This window comes from Petaurus breviceps, unplaced genomic scaffold, assembly GCF_028583685.1.
Source record: "Petaurus breviceps papuanus isolate PSGF00001 unplaced genomic scaffold, PetGlider_PUasm1.0 91041, whole genome shotgun sequence".
NCBI classification, from domain to species: Eukaryota; Metazoa; Chordata; class Mammalia; order Diprotodontia; family Petauridae; genus Petaurus; species Petaurus breviceps.
In genome coordinates this window covers 26273018-26294306 of record NW_027187400.1, presented here as the reverse complement: position 1 = coordinate 26294306, position 21289 = coordinate 26273018, and the positions used below count along the sequence as shown (strand labels likewise).

Sequence of the window (21289 nt, the reverse complement as noted above, 5' to 3'; positions counted from 1 at the left end):
ACATAGCGCCTGAAGAGGTGTGTTTTACAAGTATCATTTCATTCTATCTTCACAACTCTGGTAGATGCTCTTATTATCCCCATCCAACATATGAGGAAACTAAGGCAGGCAGAATTTAAGTGACTTGTCCACAGTCACACAATAAACTCATGGGAAAAAATAGCAAATATTCATTATACAAAAGATCTGCCAAGGAAGGCAGATTTCACCCGGAAGCTATGGTAACAAATATAAATAAAACTTGAGGGGAAAATATAATTTTTTTTAAAAACTGCCCCAAAATAGGCAGTTCAAAAAATATTTTACCCCAAAGAACTGACTGGCTTTCCTCCCTAACTGCTAACTTGTATTTTACTACCTCACATTTATTTTTATTTATTTTCTTTTTATTTAACTCTGTATATACTTAGATAAGTATCTGTTTCCTTGTTAGAAATAAATTCGTTAAGCTTATATAGAAATTGTTTCATTCTCTGTATTTGTATGTCCAGTGCTTGGATCATGCTAGAAATTTAAATGTTTTATAATTAATTCTCTTCCCACTTAAATCCTATTACTATTCTCAATATGAAAGTCCAATATGAAAGCTCCCATATTCTGAGGCAAAGCAAAGACTTAAATACTGTAAAAGCAAATACTTTATTTAATTTAATCTTTAATTAAACAACATTGATAATTCAAACTTTCCATCAGAGTATACTGTCTAGGCTTTTCTAATTACCTACCAACCTACATCACAGCACATAGTTAATGATTTTAAAAATAAATATGAAAGCTAAAAAGCCACTGGTGAGTGACACCACCATCTACAGAGCATGTCTTCTCTGCTTTTTCTCCAGCATTTCTAGAGGAAATATCATTACTGAAAATGATGTTGATTTTCTAGAATACTGATTTGAACATCTCTTTCAGGACACACAATTTCTGAATAAACATCTTAATGAAAAAGTAAACACATACTAGAAATAAATAAGTCTAATTATATGTATACACACATACAGAGGCAACAATAAACAAGCTATGTAAAAAAATATCCTCACACTTGTTAAAGGTCATTGTAGTTGAGCTTATAAAGTTGTAAAATGTTAAAAACTGTCATAAAGTTTGTAGAATATTAAAGTTATTTTATTATACATATTTGTGTTACATATAGCACTTATATATGCTTATTATATTGTTTATTTTTAAAATTTTTAAATGTCAGTAATTCTAGTGTCTTTATTTCCCTTCTTTCAAAGGCAAATCCTATACACTCCATTTACAAGGCATAACTGTTTTCCGTATCAGTAATATATAATAATGGATGACCCCAATCAAAATACAATAAAAATTTTAAATAGATGAATTTAAATGAACTGAATGTTTATTAAGTTTTTTACATACTGGTACAGTATGTAACCATCCATTTTTTTAAAAATGTATTTAGCTACCATGGAGGTCCCAGATAAAACCAATTTTAGAAACCAAAGATTTCTATAGTCCTTCTTGGTGGTAGAGCTTGCCCTGCAAGGAAAATAGCACTCAAGTGATATCATAATATACCTAAGAGTTCGTTTGTATTGTTTTGTATTTAAGTAAAATAAGTTTGTTCTATTTGAAAGAGTAGAAATAAGAACATGGGATGTAATTAAAAGGTTAGGCTCCATTTAAAGAGCATCTTCTTAATAATTAGAACTATCCAAAAACGGAATGAACCAATGTAAGATGTGGTAAGCTCCTCCCTACACTAGAGGCCATCAAGTACTTTAGCTAACTTGGATTTGTTTGGATGAATCTTGTACAGTTGAACTACATACATAGTTCAACTGAGGTCCCTTCCACCTATTACATCAGTCACTCCACAAGTATGTGTACCTACTCCATATCTGACAGGCACCTGAATCATCATTTCATTTCTAAGTTTGCATTCCAACTTTCTATTATAGTCACAACTGCTGAAATTGATAGTGATGTTGCACCACAAAAATTAACAATACTAATGTCCACTTCCTTCCTATAACGTTTGCCCAGTTTACAGTAATATTGTTAATTTCCTTAAATACCACACTGACATACCAACAGCTGGAACCTGCTTCATGGGAAGTCTTTACTGCTGAGCCTAGAGATAGTGTTATCTAAATGTAAGAATAAAAGGAAGAATGTTTATCTTCAGGTAAACTGGAATTGTTCACCTTTTAATTTAACTCAGTGATCATCCTCAGCAATCTCCCCAACCTAGATATCTCTTCTTTTCTGTCCAGAGGCTAAATAAACCAGAATAACTAATTTCCCTGGACTCTCTAAGCAGAGTTATTCTCTCTCTGCCTCAGAGAAGACTGGAATGCTTGGATCCTAGAAGTACTCTAAGTGAGAACACTCATAATAACAATCTGTTGATTAATTTCCCCCTTGGGAGAGGGGGAGGGAGGAACTATCTTCACAGGGTAAGGGATTACTCCACAGACATAAATCAGCAGCTCATCTGCAACCTATACTATTAGAAAACTGCCTAGAACATGGAGAGGTTAAGCAACTTAAGCGCCCAGGGACAAACAGCCAACATGTGAAACAGAAAGGACCTGAAGCCAAGTAGTGCTGACTCCCTAGCAGACCAGCTTATCCACCACACCATGCTTGCCTCTCAACTTCCTCTTGTAAAACTCAATTAACAATTCCTTCATGACAGTGACATCAACTTATGGCATAAAAAAATAGTTTTCCTGAGGAAACAACTGAATAGTCTTCCAAGAAAAATTAAGAAATAGTTGTTCCCATGTCTATTAACCACGACCAGAGAGATTGAGACAGAGAGGCAGAGACAAAGAGAACGACACAGAAAGGAATATTAGGTACGTAAAATGTTAAACAAGAGGAAAAGGAAGCCGATATCTAACATCTTTAGAAAGATAGTAATGTTGAAAGAAGTTGAAGTCAATTTTCAAACAATATTCATAATTACTTTATTGTCCCAAGAAGGGACAAGCACTCTCTAAATGATCTAATAAGTACTCCTTCATACGCATCTTTTTCCCCCCTTTATATATACCTCAAATTATAAAAAAAACCTGGGCTTCTCTGCCTTAAGCAAATTACAATATTCTAATAATAAACATACCATTTAGCTATGCTCTTCCTTCTCAAGAAAGCTAAACTTACACACAAAAGATTATCTAAGAGCATTCAATTAATCAGGCACAAACTGCCATATAAAAATCTATTCCAAGCTTTATTCTCAAAGGAATAGTTTTATTATCAGGAAGTGGAAATCTGATTTTTTTTTTTTGCTTCTTTGTTGAGATTTCAATAGGAAATGGAGCAAATACAGTATGTTTTGACTGCTTGTAAAAAGTAAATTCTACAGGGATTTGTTACTGTGTCAAATTCAAGGATAGGTTTAGAATTGTAGGGGGAGAGGGGAGTTGTCTTTTTTTTAAACTGAAGTTTATAGCTTCTTGCATTCTTTTTCAGTCACTTTGATACTTCCACTGTATCTCTACCTGCTGCCAGGCACACTCAATCCCTCAGCAATGACTAAAATGAAAAAGAATCTTCTAGCTCTAAATAACTACAAATAAAATAGCTCTCAGAATCTATACGTGTGAAGGGAAACTCCAACATTTGAACAGCAAAACTTACCAGTTATAGTGAGTAGCAATAACTACATGCATGCAGGCATGCATGCATACATACATACATAGACATAGGCTAAAGGTAAATTTTTTAAGAGGGATAATTCAGGCAAAGATTTACTGGAGTTGTGATTCTACAGAGGAAATTTAAGATAACAAATAGTTCAAATATAGAAAGCCTTGAAAAACATTTTAATTGGCCTTCTAGTCCAACTCATACCTAAACAAGAATCCTGGGGTGCAGCAAAGTCTACCCATAGTCATTCAGTCTTTACATGCATGGAGGATAAGTACCCAGGATGATGAGGGGTCTGGAAGCTAACATCTTAGGAAGAATGACTGCTTGGATGAAGCGGGGATTCTTATTTTAGGTTGGAAAAGAATGTGGATTGGGGGTGGATGGGGAGGCCCTGAAGAATGAACAGAGAATATAGAGAAGGTATTTAAGTATTTGAAGGACCTGTCATGTTGAAAGATTGGACCTGTTCTGCTTAAGCCACAGAGAGCAAAACTAGGAGCCATGGGTAGAGAAGGAGGCATCAAGGATTTGATGTTGGAAAAAAACTTCCTATCAGAGCTGCCCAAAGGTAGAAGGCGGCAGTCCATCAGGAAATTCTAAGTCCCGGATGACTGAAACTCTCTAAGCCAAGGCTGGATGACCACTTATTGTGGCTGGGTAGAGGGGACTCATGTGGAGATAGGAGTTGCAGGAAACTGCTTATAAGTTCCCTTTCAACTTTGAGGTTTTGTGATTCTGTGAGTTCTAGGTTTGGAATTAGGAAGACTTGGACTCATAATCTGCCTCAGACATTGTCACTTACTAGCTCTGTAATTTAGGGTTAAATGTGTAACCTCTCTGAGATGGTTTCCTCATAAGTAAAATGGGGATTGTAGTTGCACGTTGTACTTCATGGGTCTCTTGAAGTACAAATGAGAAAGCAGTCCCATTCTCCTGTAAACTTTAAGGTGCCATGTGAATGGCATTAGTCCTATGACAGAAATGTGGACTTTCAGAGCTGAAAAGGAACTTAAGAGATGATCTAGTTAAACAATCACCATTTTACAGAGGAGAAAGCCTAGCCCCTTATAGGGAAAGTAATTTGCTCAAGGTCACAGCAGAGATTACAAAAAACAACTTCTGATCCCCAGTCCTCTTCTAGCCTTTTTAATCAATCAAATTAATGTATGGAGCAAATGGAGATTTCCAGACACTTTAAAGCAATTCCACAGTAATATTTTTAGCAAAAAGGATAAGGGAATCATTAACAATTACAAATATTTAAGAGGTAAAACTTTCCAGTTGTTATTCTTAACAGAAAAAGAGAATAGATTGCTAATTGAATTGCCTAAGGTAAAGTACTTCCACAAACAAGCTAAAAAGAGTAGAAGCAGGTGAAAGGGGACTCTCATCAGGGAGTCCCTCATTACACATTTCTTGGAGAGGCCTGACAGATAAGACAGTAATCTGGATACCTAAGCTTGGCACAGGAGGAAGAGAATAGGCTAAATTCCTTTGGGAAATAATGGAACACACTTTCTAAGCCTCCAAAGTTCTCCCCAATCAGGAAAAAAACATTTGTCATCTTTTTAACACCAATATCCTCCCAGAGAGGGATTATGGCTGTAAATCATGACACAATAATCTCTGAAGAATCAAAATTCCCAGTGAGCCCAAAGGCAATGGAGAGTTGCAAGATGGGTGTCAATATGCGGCAGGCAGAATACTATCAAAAGTGATTCACTCAAAAAGAAGTGGCATAAAGGATTTCCCTAGGACAAAGAAAATGGAAAAACGCAGTGGGCCAGTCCAGTGGCAGTGGCGGCGGCAGCAGCAGCAGGCAGACAACCTGAGTGCTTCACTGGTGCCCATAAAATATTAAAAGAGGTAGGAGGAGGCCTCTGCTGAGTTGGGGGGCTCCTCTGTGGAAAGGTTCATAGGAGAACATGGACAAGAATCAAACTAAATAAAATGTGAATGGGCTGCAATTGGCACTAGAAGGATCCCACCCCCAAAAAAAGTCAATGGAGTTATAGATCTGTTAAAAGTATTTAAATGGTTAATAATATCCCATTGATTAAGTATGTACCTTCAAGTTTCCTCCTTAGAATAAATACTAATAAACTACCTTCTCATCTTCTTGATGTTTGTTAAGCAAAATAAGGAAAGAGTAATGATAATAACTCTAAAAAGTAACAACAGTACATTTTTTATTTACTACAAAACCTGATATTGTTGCATCTGAATTATACCCATTTTCACAAAAGAGCTTAATCACACTGAATCATTCCTTTGAAGCTTGCACTGTTCCCTCTGGAGGAAGCCAGCAGCAGTGCTACTAATGTAAAATTTACAACCCTCTCCCCAACACCAAAGGAAACAGTAGGGGAAGCCAGAATTCTAATCCAGCTGTCAAATCAGACATGTGAATTTATAATATATATATATAGAAAATTCATTGCAATAAAGTATTATTTATTCTTTCAATGAATGTTTGTGCAGTCACACAAGTCTCAAGTCCTCGGATTGACAAAGTTTCCTAAAGAAGTCATTATTAATTATTTTAAAATGTTTTCAGTACTATTTGTCCCTCTCCATTCAAAGGTCAAAACTCAAACTGCTTCCTCCAACATATTCAGGATGGAATGTTAATTGCCAGAGTTCTCTCAATGAAAATTTAACTTTATTATCATTCAACCTTTGTTGTTATAAGAGGTGATCATTCATTGAATGAATATATATACTCCCCCTTTTGTAATTGTAGGACTATGAAAATGTGATTTCTAAGGTCAGAAACTAGATGAAATTAAATTTCAATCTACCCCCTTTTTGGTATCATCTTTCTTCAAATTATTAGTACATTAAATAAAAGTAAAATGTAAATTATTCAAATGCAAAATTTCACAGCGATGAAGACCACATTTATTTCTCTAATGTCTGATTTAGACTGGAGTTCTAAATATAGCACTAATAGCTCTGTATGACATTTTTTCAAGAACAACCAAGAACAATGCCCCCCAAAAAAGCAACTGTACATTCATTTTCTTTCTTTTTTTTTTTTTTTGCTTTTTGGAGGGCAATTGGGGTTAACTGACTTGCCCAAGGTTACACAGCTAGTTTTTGTGTTGAGTGTCAAAGGCCAAATTTGAACTCAGGTCCTCCTAACTCCAGGGCTGGTGCTCTATTCACTTGTACATTCATTTTCGCAAATGTCTTATACATTGTTCACAAATTGCTAAGCGAGACTGCTTCTGTATGTTTATATGCATAGTGCAAAAATAATTAAATTTTAGTGACATAAGATATCCCATTAAAACTATTAAATACCTACCAAAAAGTACAAGATTTTTACTATTTTTGTGTTCCTGTGCTATGACAATAATTTTAATAAAAGGCAATTAACAGAATGAGGCTCTATAACCACAGGAAAAGAAATTTAAAATACATCTAATATGGCCTTTTCAGATACAAAAATATCTATTAATTACAAGTAAAATAACATGACAATGTTACCTTATCAGACTGCTTGCACTTGAGTGGGATGACTGGCTGGTATTTCTAAGGAGAAAGGGGGGTTTAGGCTTGATTTCACAACAAACTTTCCAACAAGTAAAGTTACCTCAAAGTGGACTAAGCAGCCTTAGAAGGCAGTGACTGGTTTCCTCTTCCTTAGAGATTTTTCAACAAAGGCTTCATCATCAGGGAAGCTTACAATCATAAGTTCCTTTTGGGTATGGGATAAATTAGGTTGGGATAATAATTATATTCTCTGGAATGATAACCTCCTACCCACGCACCCCCAAAAAAGTCTGTTTTCTTTCATCTACTGTAAATAAAGCAAATACCTTAAAAGATTTTGCAAAGCAGAAATGTGACCCAATCCAGACATCCTGAATGCAGACAACTGCATTCAACTGATTTAAAATCATTTCACTGGCATTTTGCTAAAAAGCATACAGAAAAAGGAACTATTTCTGTGGCAGTTCAAAATCAGCAGAGACCTCAATATACCACTGTTCCTAACCAGCTATTTAAAAATTATTAGTAGATAATCTGGTGAGCTAGTGGTAAATACAGCTGTGAACACAGCAGCACACACCATCTGGAGGCTTTTGACTTAAGTAATTTTTCAAATGGCACAAGCTACTTACTGAATTTTGTTCCTTCTGTGGCATAACACTTGGAAAAATTGGCCTTAATTTAAGGATAGTTGCAAAAAGTAATTCTTCATGAAAAAGAGAGGTCAATGAGAGATCTAATTAGCCATCCTTGTTACATATTGTCTATTTCAAACCTTTAATGGTTAGAAACATCTAAAAGCAACAGGAATTCCATCATTCATTTCATGAGTTCTAAAAGTTCTCACAGCAATTCTGGCTAATAATACCTTACATTTATAAAACTTTTTATACTTTTTTCAAATGCTTTCATCTCCATTATTTCATTTGATCCTGTTATAAAGCTGATGGATCAATTTTTTCATAGCACACGGGAAGAAAATACAATGATTTCCAGTACTTAGATTCTGGTACCAAATCCATCCAACTATCTTAAAGCTCTAATTCCAACACTAAAAGTGACCTTAGGAAAAAGGCTGTCTTAGTTTCTTTATCTGTTTAAAAAATACATACATAATCATTCTACCAGCCTTTAATAAATAAAGCATATGTTGATCTAAATTTTGCAAAGTGCTTTAGCTATATTATATCGTTTGATCTTCACAACAACCCTGCAAAAGAAAGTGGTCCAGGTTTCACTCTCTCCATGTTACAGATGAAGACAGTGAAGCTCGGTGAGAGGCTAAATGACGATAGTTAACTAGGATAGCCCATGAGGGTTGAGCACTTCAAGTCATTATTTTCAATCATCTCTTCCTCTGAAGGTGTTATAAGGACAAGTAAAATGATATGCATAAAGATCCTTACACATTCAGGACTTTAAATGTTTGGTAAATTGAACTGAAAATGTTTTAAAAGTGCTACATCAATGTGAACTTTCAAAAAGAAAACAAAACCAACTTATGTTACTCCTTGCTCAAAAATATTTAATGACTCCCTAGTGCCTACTAAGAGTAAAGCCCAAAGTTCTTACTCTAACATTCATTATGTCGCTACACTCTGGTCCCTAAATGCCTTGTTATTTCTAGATTCTAAAAAGCCACCGGAGCTAATGTCACTGTCTGTTAACAAGCTTTTGACCATACCCTCATATTGAATGGAAATGCTTTCAACTCTACTCTCCTACCATCCAAATTCAATCCATTTTTCAAGACCCTTTAATTTACTTTAATTATCTTCTCTTTTTAATTTATCTCTTTCCCTTGACCTCAACCTTCCATACTCTCTCCCATTAAGAACTCACGGACTTTCTGTTTTTTCACATTACCTTTAGGGAGAGGACTCCCAAATAAGTGTCTTAATTTCTTCCTTCTTCCTTTCTTGGAAGTCTAGGGTCACATGTCTTAAGAGAATACTGCACATTTACATTTGACTGTTCCACATCAAACTCAGGACTAAAACTTTCCATCTAACACCCTTCTTTGGTTAAAACTGCATTTTAAAAGATAAACTTATTAAAACAAGTATGTCTCTAAAACTGGTGATAGGAGAGATTACTTTTTAAGCCCTAGGCCTTTCTGTTGCAGAATACAGCTTGCCTTTAGCTTGTCAAAGTAAAATATATAAAAATCTGCATTTCAGCCTCATATGTGTGTCCTGCAGCCCCACAATTATAGATGTGTATATATGTACATAGGTATGGAGATATCGAAGTATATTCCTAGACACCATTTCTAAATGTGACAAGGTTCAGGGACAGCTGAACAGTAGAAAGGATAGAAAAATTAGAAAATATACTGGGAAATTCTTTTTCCAGCTTAGTCTTTTACCAGTTACATAACTTTGGGCAAGTCACCTCAACTTTAAGATTTAAATTCTTCATCTCTTTAAAAGAAAAGTGGATAATACCTGACTTACCCAACTCATAAGGATCAAATCATATCATAAGGATCAAATATATTATAAATACACACACTCTTCCTTACTTAACCCCAATTACCCTCCAAAAGGCAAAAATAAATCAATAAATACACTCTTCAAATATAAGGTATTCTTGTCATCATCACCCTCATCATGTGACAGATTAAGGCAACAGAGTAAGTAAATTCCTAATAGGCCTTCCTAAATCTTCACTAACACTACCATGAACTTTTGGTAGCATGCTTTATTTCTAAGGGAGAAAACAAGTGTTTGTTAAATGCCTACTATGTGCACTGTGCTGAGTGCTTTAAAAATACCAGCTCATTTGACCCTCACAACAATCTTGAAAGTTATTATTGTTGTTGTTTTTATCCATTTACAATTCAGTAGAATAAAGCAGACAGATTACATGACTTGTCCAAGGTCACAAAACTAAGAAATGTCTGAGGCTGGATTTGAACTGGGCTCTAAGCCCAGTACTTTATCAACCTACCTGCCTTCTAACACATGCTGGGTTTATTCTATTACATATGTTTTTGAGAGTTGTTGCCTTCTTACTTTGGCTATTCCACAGCTTTAAATACCTGTCCCTTCATTTTTTTTTCTTTTTGGATTGTGCCCTTCTTTGGTCATAATGCAGTTCACAATTGTTCTAAAGTCTTCCCTGTAATTTTAATGATTTCCTTTTCTCTCGTATGTAGCTTGTACACGTTTGCTTATGGCCTCCCCCCATTAGACTGTGAGCTCCTTGAGGGCCAGGATTGTTTTGCCTCTTTCTGTATCTCCAGCACTTTTACACAGTGAAGGGAATACAGTGGGCAGTTCATTTCCCACCAGTTAACCTACTTGGTTTCCACTCCATTCTCAACATCAAATAAACCTAAATAATTTTGCAGGATAATTTCTAAAAGACCTTATACTAAATTAATTAGTAAAGGAAAACAAATAAAAGAGTTACAGTACTCTCTTCAACCATTTTTCCCCCATTTCTATTAAAAAGTCTTCAAATTTGTCTGGCATGACTTGCTCTAATAAAGCCAACTTGATAAATGGTCATGATTTCAATGTTTTATAAATGTTAACTAATTTTTGAACTATTATTTTGTAAATTATAAAGATCAGGCTTAAAGAATGTCAACTTCAAGGGTTTACTCTTCCTCATCTTAAATTCTGATATACTGGTTGTTTCATGGGTTGAACTCCTATAAGAATTCTAACTACAATGAAAAAAAAAAATATTTGGACAAGGAGCAGATTTTCAACATATGCAAAATTAATGCATTCAAATATGGCTTTAAAAAAAAAAGAATCAAGTCTACTTTTTTCTAAGTCCCAGGTATCCCCAAGTATCCATATAATTATACTAGAGAGCACTGCCCTATTCCTCATATTTATCTAATACTGGATCAGTAGCTAGTTTCACAAAATTATTTGTTACTTGTCTAAATACATTTTTCATTGAAAAAAAAAATTTACCAAGAGGTCATCTTTAATGTATTCTTCTTAAAGTCATGTTAAATAGCTAACGCTTTAGACTTTAAAAGATTCGAGACTTATACATTACTTTGACCACTTTCCTCATTAAGTTATATTAAAGAACATTTTCTTAAACTTCCTAATTTTAGCTTTCAAATTTGCCAAACTATATCTGTCACTTTCCTTACTATAAGTAGTTAAGCACTTTCCACTAATAGTGCTGAGCTCCAATGATTGGTACACAGTAGGCATTTAAAAAATACTTAACTTACTTTACTGGCTGACTGTACCAAGGTTTATGACCAGAACTCTCTCACAGTCAGTATAGGAGAGAAAATAAGGCAGGATGGAGCATGGAAGCAGTAATGGATACATTTGATACCTTAATAAGTAACCTAGTGATTCTCAGGAAGCTGCATCCAACAGCTCTAACTAGTCAGGGTATTTAGAGAATCCAAAGGAATAGAAGAGCTAATTTATCATAAATCATAAGAGTAAAGGGGGACAGAAAAGCCAGGCAGACTTCAAGAAATACTGCTAACTTTTCCTGGCTTTCTTAAATAAGCTCATCAACACCCAGCATCCAACTTTGGTACGATTAGTATCAAAGCTTCAGGTAATGAGCATCTAGGTAAACCTGCTCTTCAGACAACAGATAAAATCTTCACTGGAGCCAAAAACAAAAACAAAAACATTGAGAGGGTCAATCTTTAAGATATCACAAAGAGGGAAATATTCCAAAAGAATGAAAAAGATGACAGATAGTACCATTACTTTTAAAAGGCAACCAAGAAGCCATAAGCAACTATCAAACCATAGGCCACCTTTCACATCTCTATAAAATCTTTGAGAAAGTCCCATACACATGGAAAATATTTGGAAGAAAACATTATAAGAGAAGAAAGCTTTTGGGAATTGATTTTCTACAGAAATCTTATCTTCAAAATCACAACTAAAGTCATAGGAAAACATAAAATGTGGCTATATCTACTGTTGTTTGATTACCCCTCCCCCCCAAAAAAAACAAACAAAAAAACAATTCATTCCTGCCTTACTTCAAAGATAGCACAAATCCCACCTTCTGCAAGAGGCCCTTCCAAACCCCTCCCACTGCTAGTGCCTCCTCTGTGAAATTACATACCACTTATCCTGTCTTATATCTCATTTGTACATTACTGTTTGTATGTTGTCTCCTTCATTATGATACTAGCTCTCTGAAGGCAGGGCTCATATTTTTGCCTTTGTGGGAGAGAGAAAAGTGTTTATCACCGTTCCTGACATAAAAAATGCTTGATAAATAATGCTCACTGACTGACTCCAGTTTTCAGGGTGCAAAAGCAGAATAGACAGAATAAGAGGGTTGGGGTGAAGCACAGTAGAGCTTGGTCCATACTCCTAATAGTATATAATAGCACATAAGTCACCACCAATGATGTTTATCTTTCAAGAGTCACTCAAAATTGAAAATTAGCTCAAAGCAAAGGAATTTAGACAAATTCTGGTAAAACATCTTCCACATATAACTGGGATGCACTTTCCCACAAATGGTATTGATGGGAAGAGAGTTAGGAAGCAAATATGGAACACATGCAGCCAGGGGAAATGCAAGGGACAGGCAACTTGTATGTCTAATGTTGTGAACCAATGGTGGGAATATATACACCAATTACCACGGACCCACTCAAGTACTTCATTGTAATATGGGCTCTTCACCAATGTTTCTTAGTGCTTGATAGGGGCTTTGGCTGTTCCAGAACCCAGACACAGCATAGACAAGAACAAAAAAAAGAAGAAGCAGAAGCACAATGATGACATTGTGTTCCAATGTAAACTGTCCTGTCTTAGATTGTTTCTCCTACCTAGCCAAGGGGTAACCTGGCAGCAGAAAGCAGGGCAAGATAATATCACATTACAGAATATATCTTACCAACCACCCAGGTAACAACTAAATTGTATTGGGAATGATAGCCTGGCTGCTGGGAACTGACTCCCACCACCATTGTACCTCTTATCCAGCTCAGGGGAAGATTGAACATTTAAGACTTTCTATCTACCTCCTCCACTCCTTAAATTACTCACCACTCAAAGGTCAATTAATTCTACTTCAGGCAATCTCCTAAAACATCCTAATTCAAGTTTCTCAGGCGCTCCAATTCCATATAATCAACTACATAATGGATGTGTTCCAGACCTCTAAAGCTCAACATAACATGTCCCCAAAAAAACTCATAATTTTTTCCCCAAAAGTTACCTCTCTTCCAGATCTCCCTTTTACTGGTGAAGGTTCATATATCTAAACACTTGCTAAGTCATGTTCACTCCAACTCTGACACATCTCCCCTATTCATCCCCTTCTCTCAATTCAAATGACCACCACCTAGTTCAGGTGCTTAGCACCTCTCACCTGGACTATTATAACAGCATTTTCAATGGGCTCCTTGGTTTCAGTCTTCTCTCTCTAATCTATTCTCCATAGCTACCAAAGGGATATTCCAAAACTTCCATTATTCTCCTGTTAAAAAAGCTCTTATGAATGTTCTCAGGGATGGGACAGGGAAGGGATAGAATCTGGAATTCAAAACTCCAAATAAAAATTTCTAAGTAGAAAAAATTAAAAAGCCCCTGGGGCTTCTCATTGCATTTGGCATTTAAAGTCTTTCACAAGTTGGCCCCAATCTACCCTGGCAGGCTTATAGTGAGTTATTCCCTTCACTTAGTCCTTGGTCCAATCTAACCGTCTTCAACAAGTAGCATGATACAGTGGAGAGAACAAGAGCTCTAGGTTAAAGGGAACTGAATTCAAATTCCAACTACAACATTTACTGCTTGGGTGGTCTTATCAAGTTTCTTAAACAAGCTAGCTTCAAAGGGCCAGTTTCCTCATCTGTAAAAAGATAACTTTGGAATAAATGATCCTCAAGGTCGCTTTCAGCTCAATATCTGTGATCCTACCTATGATCCTATGGTCATATGAACTAACCTTTCACTGTTCCTTACACATAATAATCCATCTCCTATCTTAGGATCTGGCATAAACTCTGCCAGAAGTCTAGATTGCTCTCCCGCCTCAACCCTCTCCCTTAGAAAATGAGCTTCCTTCAAAGTTCAACTGAAGTAAAACCATGGGGACTTTTCCTGATTCTCACAACTGTCAGTGCTTCTCTTCCCCCAACATTGCTGTTTATTTACTTTGTTTATATATTGAATTTATTTAGACGTGCACATGTTATTTTCCTCAACAGAACATAAGGTTTGAGAGTAGAGGCTATTTTTATCTTTACAGTCTTCATTTTCTAGCTGTGCTTGGCACATAAAAAGAGCTCAATAAATGCTTTATCATTCATTTATTAATAAATGCTTACTGACTTCTAGAAGCAGCTAGGTTGGGGGTCAGAGACAGAGGGCTAGGTCTGGAGTCAGTAAGACCTGAGTTCAAATGCAGGCTTAGATATTTTTTTTTAGCTGTGTGACCCTGGACAAGTAATTTAATCTCTGTCTTAATCCACTGGAAAAGGAAATGGCAAACCACTCAATTATCTTTGCCAAGAAAACCACATGGACCATTCATAGGGTTACAAAGAGTCAGACACAAATGAATGACTGAACAGCAACAATTAACTGCTGATTGTTTTCCTTTCCAAACATTGCCTTTCTTCCTCCCCACCCCCAATCCAAACCTTTTATGTTGCCAAATAACAAAATCCCAGCTGATAAATATAAAAATGTTGCTTAATAATACATCTCTATCAGAGAAAAAAGCTTTAAGTCTTAAAGTGAAATCAGACATTAAAGCACAGCATTAACCTCTAAAGTTCTTAAAAATCCACTTAGACATCTACAAAAACCTTCATTTACCCTCTTTTCTCTTAAACCTACTTCAAGTACCAGCAAAGTTTTAAAAAGAAACTATTACCTTTTTAAATTGACCAGAATATCAACAATATTATTTTTTCACTGTAAACAGAGTATTTCACTTATTACTTGGAATTCTGTAGGTTTTCATGGGAATCTAGCCACCATAAGGAAGTATCCCTCAACTTAAATGAATTTGGAAATAAAACTCATTTATGAGTTGGGAACTTTCTGTATGTTTCAAATTTTAAGCAATTTCTCTAACTGCTACAAGATATGTCAATTATACTGGCAGTATATTATAAAGCAGCCATTGGTTTTACAATATGTTTCATTATAAGTCACATTTTCTAGAAAATAATATACTCTCTCAAATATGCTGCCAGTTGTCCAAAGAATTAATACACAGAACTGCCTCATCACCCAACCAATCTTTTCCTCCTGCCACTCTGACCCTGCCTCCAATCAGTTAATTGAGTTTCAGATAAAGGCACCACATTAGCCATATGCATAAACAGATTTCATGCATGTTTGCTTTTATGTCTTTTGCTCCTTTTAAAATATGCAAGTCTACATAATATTGTCAACAGCCACTAGGTTTCTCATAAGCTTGAAGAATACCCTTCCCAATAAAAAAGTAGATGTAAAGAAAGACCAGATCATTAAGTATGGGGAAAGGTTGCTGGTGATCTATTTTATGGCTTATGATAGTCTGGCTCAGTCATAGGTCTATATTCAAGAGAGATAATATTAGAAAAATATACAGACAGAAAGACAGACAAATGGAAAGAATAGGATAGGATGGGATACGATAGGATCAGGGGTGGGGAACCTGTGGTCTTCTAGGCCCTTGGGAACAGCCTTTTGATTTAAGTCCAAATTTTACAGAACAAATCCTTTCATAAGGGGATTTGTTCTATGAAATTCAGATTCAGTCAAAGGGCTGCACTTGAGGACCTAGAGGGCCATATGTGGCCACAGCTTCACCATTCCTGGGATAGACAGATAGGGAGAATAGAAGGCAGAAGAGATAAACACATTCGGTATGGAACTAGGAAATTTACTTTTACAAAGTTAAATTTCGCTATACAGGTGTTATAAATGTACCTAAACAAATTTCTAAGACATGGAGCTGAAAGGGAAAAAACTTCAAAGCTCAACACTTGTGTGGTATGAGTTTAAACAGAGGGAAGGGTCCACACTTAGTAATGTTGATTTCTGAGAGAGATAGAGCAATCAATTCTATAATACTGGATATAGTAATGCTTGTTTCATAGGGCAAAAGAAATGACCTCCTAAGGTCATTATAAAATGGTTGATTTCTTTGCCTGATCTTAAACTACACAATAGCTAGGCAAAACCTAGAATAAGCTGGCTTGTGCAAAGTCTATTGATTACTTGGTTTCCCTTTTCTTCCTCAAAATCATAAATAAAACCTCTTACAAATTAAAACTGACATGAGTATATTAAAGCATGTGTATTTCCATCACATGAAAAAAGGCAAGCAGGATGGAGAAAGATTTAAGAAATCCACCCAGCAAATTTATAAACCATTCAGTGTTGAATAAAGCTACAATAAGGAAAGAAGCCCAATGAACTGTGACCGAACAGCTGTACACATAGTCACATTAGTTAAATAAAAGGCTAGCTTGCAAACACACAAGCATTTTACTGAACCTTGATGACAAACTTAAGGAGTTCTGCCCTCCTTGACATGTACTACTTCTTCCATCCCCAAACTGTACAGCATGAGAAAGTGACAAGTCACTAAAGACACCTAGAGAAAAAAAATTTTATGTGTATAATGCATATGTGTAAGCATTGAGAAATAATTACAAATACTTAAAATGTAATTCACCACATACAATAAAATGTAAACAATACACACACGTGCAAACACAAGCTTAAAACTGGAACTCACTACAAACCATAAAACGTAAACACACACACAAAGGAAGTGGCTCAGATACATTACGTCAGCTTGTGCCTCAATTCATAAATGCAAAACCACAAAATAAGACAAAAACCTAAACAGCCTTTCTCTGAAAACCTGCTTAGAGTGAACGCATGCAGTTTAAGTCTTTAAATATGTTGCTGAACAGCACTCGCTGATGCATCACTTTCAACAGCCACAGGGAAAGAAATGGTGTAATCCTAGTCAATTCTATCGTGCAGCCAGATCAAATAACATTTCAAGCATTGCCTGCCAAGCACCAAGCCCAGCCAGAGTACAATAAGCACTCAAGTACTCTGGACTCAAAACCACCTTTCACTGGTCCCAGAGATCTTTATAAAATAGTTTAAACACAACTAAATTAGAGGGTTGAAAAAAAAAAAAAACAAATAAAAGCTTCTAAATGCTGCTTCCACACAATTCTGAACTTGCTGTAAAGCATCTAAAATGTCTGCCTTACATTATTTTGCTAAGGAATGTCAATATTCAAAAATCCTCTTTCCTGAAAAGCATCCAAATATGACCCACAAATAAAAATACTGAGTTGACTATGTCTAGAAACAACTGCCTAGAGATCAACTGCTTTACACTGGAATATTATTCCAGACTGTAAGTTTTAAATAGTGTTTACTTTAAATACAAGTTCCAAGCAAAAATTTCCAGATTCCAATGTTTAAATTTCACAGCATCAAATTTTGAGACTTTGACAACTCTGCCCTCAACTTTTAATTATTTTCTAAGCTTAAAACTAACAAACCCTCCCCCCTCAAAAACCCACAATTACAAGGGGAAAAATTAGTCTTCTAGTCCACCGCCATTTTCATTCACATGCCATTAAAAAAAAAATTTCCATATGGCTGAAAGGAGGCCTTCTAGCCAAACAATGCCCCATGGAGAGCAGTGCCACATGTGTTCAGGAGAAGCCTAAAAGCTGGTTGTAAAACAAAGTGGAACTGGTTTCTTTCTCTACAAACAGAAAGTGGTCAAGCAGGTCTCCAGTCACTTCAGCCAAGAAGATTTGAGTAAACATTTTTTTAAGCCACCACCTAACACCAAAAGATTGTACCAATTAAAACTTAAAAGATTCTCCCTATATCCATTCCTGCACTTTAGCTACTGTAGCAAAAGGCATTCAGATTATATTGGAAAAGTAAATTACATCTTTAAACTCGATGGCACAAAAGTGCTTTATAAGAATATTTAATAAATGGCCAGAAGTAGATTAAAAATTGTTTTTTAAGTCAGCAGCAGGCAAGGAGAGAAGTGCTGCTGAGGTAACCAAGCTCATCTACACAAGCCAACTTTTCTTGCTTAGAGGTAAAAATAAACACACAGCAGAGTATTTTCTCTGCCCAAATGATGTTGGCTAGTTTATGCTGGGTTTCTGGGGCTCCAGCAATTAAAAAATAAAACCAGAAGTATTTTAGTGGTTATACAATAGGAAGTTCACTCCTTGCCTATTCCTGGAAAGACACTTCCATATTTGATCCTTCAAGAATATGTTATGAGGTCAACTTCCACACCGCACTCCTTTTTAGCAACCGAGCATAAGCAACTTTTTAGCATCACATATTAAAAAATCTATAGCAAGATACAATCCCTGACTCCTGAAATTTCCAAATTCACTCGAACTCTCTTATTCTGACTTCCCGGCCTACAACGGGAAATCTTTACCACCCCTTCCTAAACAACTCCTCTCATTCACAATCCCTGAGTGAATTCATGCCAAGGTTCCTGCCCCAATTCTTGCTGGCACAGTCCCTGGCCGCTTGCATGGCCCTCCCTTCACCCCCTCTGCCTGCCTTGGGTTTTAATCTTGCCAGTCCTTGGCAGGGGATGGGCCAGCGCCACTTGCCTGCAGTCTCAGCAGCTGTTACAAGCTGACCCCAGCAGAACTCCTCCTCCTCCTCCGGAGCCAGCAGCAGGGCTGCAGGGCTGCTTCTAACCTCATAGGGGACCCTACACCAAGTCGGGGCCCCAAAGCAAGGGATGAGAAGAAAGCAGGAAGGTGGGGAGAGGAGGAAGGAGCAGGGCAGGGAGAGGAGGGGGAGGGGAATGAGATGCACTTGCTAAACAAAAGGAGGCCCCCTCAGCTTCTCGGTGGCGCGGCGCTGCTCCGGGGCCGGCCGGGAAGTGAAGAGCATTGCCCGACTTGGAGCCTCCCTCCCAGCGGCGCTCGGCTCGAGTGCAGAACTCCCCAGAAGCGTCCTGGGGTGCTGGGGTCCCCCACTCGCGGACAGGCGCCCAGCCTGCGGCTACTGCGGCTGCTTCCAGCAGCCCCAACACAGACACCGGCGGCCGCGGCGGCTCGGCTCACTCCAGCCTCAGCTGCGGGGCAGACAGTTCCACATGCCTGTGACCCAGGCTCTTGTCTTTTACCCAGACACCAGAGGAGAGAAAGAACAGCCTCCGAGAGACAGGAGGCGGCGGTGAGGAAAACCCGGCGTGGAGCCCGGGGAGCCACGCTTGCCAAGCTCAGCTCCGCTGGGCTCCGCCGGGCTGGGCTGGGCTTGATCCTCCCCGCCTCCTCCTCCTTTCCCCCCCCCCCCCCCCCCCCGCCGCCCCCCGCCCCCCCCCCCCCCCTCCCCCGCCGACCAGGCACTCACACTACGCTTCCTCCCGCTGTAGCTTTATCCCCTCCTTTCTCTAGACTCCCTTCTCTCCAGTTCTCTCTCCCTCCCCCTCCAGAGCAGCCGGAACCAGGAGGCTGCGTGATTGATGGCAGCTCTTAATAGCGTGGTCAGCTAGAAAATGCATCTGCAAGCAAGATATTAAAGAGGCAGCGCATCCCCAAGAGTGATCAGCAGTTCACACATCCTAGAGCTAGAGCTGGAGCTGCTGCTGCCGCCTCCAAGAATATTAATACAACCCACCGACCGACGTCTCACAAATGCTGCTAAAAAGATAATAGTGATAGGAAACGACACACAAAGCATTTGTTCTAAAGCTGCACAAGAAAAAGATGCATTTCTATACGTCGAGACTTTCTGGCCCCAATTTTGATTGCAATTTTCAAATACCGTGAAAGCCATTTTGTTAAAAAATCTTTCTCTCCCATCCCTTTCCCACAGCAGAATAAAGATCCATCTGCTAAGGCAGGCATGGTTTAAACTGGTTTGATTGAAATTTGTCTAATGGGGAAGCAGTAAATGCACAGCACATTCCTTAGCATGTGGCTTTAAATGAACATATACACGCAATGGCTACCAAATTACAATCTCCTTCACTGATTCATTTTATATGCATTACCAACTGTCAATTTTAAATCAGTTTCCTCCCTACCAATAGTGGAAAAAATGATAGATTCTATTAAAAATTAAATTTTTAAACTGAATTTACACAATTCATCCCTTGATAGTAACGACCATTTATTTTAAAGAGTTGTCACATTACAGAAGATTGGCACTGTATTATACTAAACTGTGTAGCCTAAAATAAAAGGTATCAACTCAAAATAAGCAGAAAAGTTTCCAGTTATCAAACTCCAATAATAAACTTCAGGTGTCATTAATACTACCTTTAATATTCAGACCAGCCATTTCAAGAGAATCTGAAAGCCATTTTAGAAATAGTAAGTGTTTCAACATTCCAAAATTTTGCTAAAATTAGGTTCCTGCTTTACCAATAGGTATCTGAAATATAGAGGGATTAAGGAATAATTTGCCCAAGGTAACAAAATACATCAGAGTAAGAGCTTAGGATAGAACCCAAGGGCTCCAAGACCCAAACTGGGATGAAATTGACATACTTTTCTTGCTCCCAGATTATTTTTGCTGGACTCATACTATCCTCAACTTTAAAGAAAATTCAACTTATAGAATTGCATAGAAACATCTATCTAAAACTACTAACACAGCGAATACACAGATAGCTGATGAAGTAGAAAACGCACTTGCCACCCTGAAAAGACTTCTGTGATCAATACAAATTGAAGGAAGTATATAGTGCTACATAGTGCAAGTCTGGCTCTGCTGCAAAACCCACTGTACATTAACGTCTCAATAAGAGAATAACCTGCTGCCTGAAAATAAACTTCATATCCAAATGGCTTTGTGATAGCACTGTACCTATCAGAGGTGAAATCAATGCCAAAGTCAACCTATAGACCCTCTATTTCCCAATTATACTTCACTAAACCATGAAGCACAACAAAACCAGAAAAAGTACTTTTTTCCTTTGATCTTCCCTAAGAAATCCAGATTCACCCTACATTAGAGAGTGCTAGTGAGAAAAGCAACACTAATTTTTTAATTAAAATGGTACACATCAAACAATCTTGGGAAATGATGTTGAGGTTGAGTCTAAAGGAGGAAAGATATCCTATTATTATTTTATTGACTGGCACCAATAAAATGTATAGGAAAACTCAAGTGAAAGCACAGGACTCCCTGACCTATTCACTACATTATATAAGTTTGTTGTT

At 37.2% G+C, this 21289-nt stretch overlaps 1 protein-coding gene across 5 annotated transcripts in view; it reads right to left on the bottom strand.

Moving 5' to 3' along the window:
• The window catches only part of RERE (arginine-glutamic acid dipeptide repeats), a 466101-nt gene extending 446520 nt beyond the window's left edge, over positions 1 to 19581 (bottom strand). For 3 of the 5 annotated variants that reach the window (XM_069079574.1, XM_069079576.1, XM_069079578.1), the window contains exon 1: positions 18722 to 19283. The gene's annotated coding sequence lies outside the window, so the exon portion shown is untranslated. Of the gene's footprint in view, positions 1 to 18721; positions 19284 to 19472 lie in introns of those variants that run through there. The other 2 variants (XM_069079575.1, XM_069079577.1) reach the window with 2 other exon arrangements.
• Positions 19582 to 21289: the final 1708 nt, after the last annotated feature.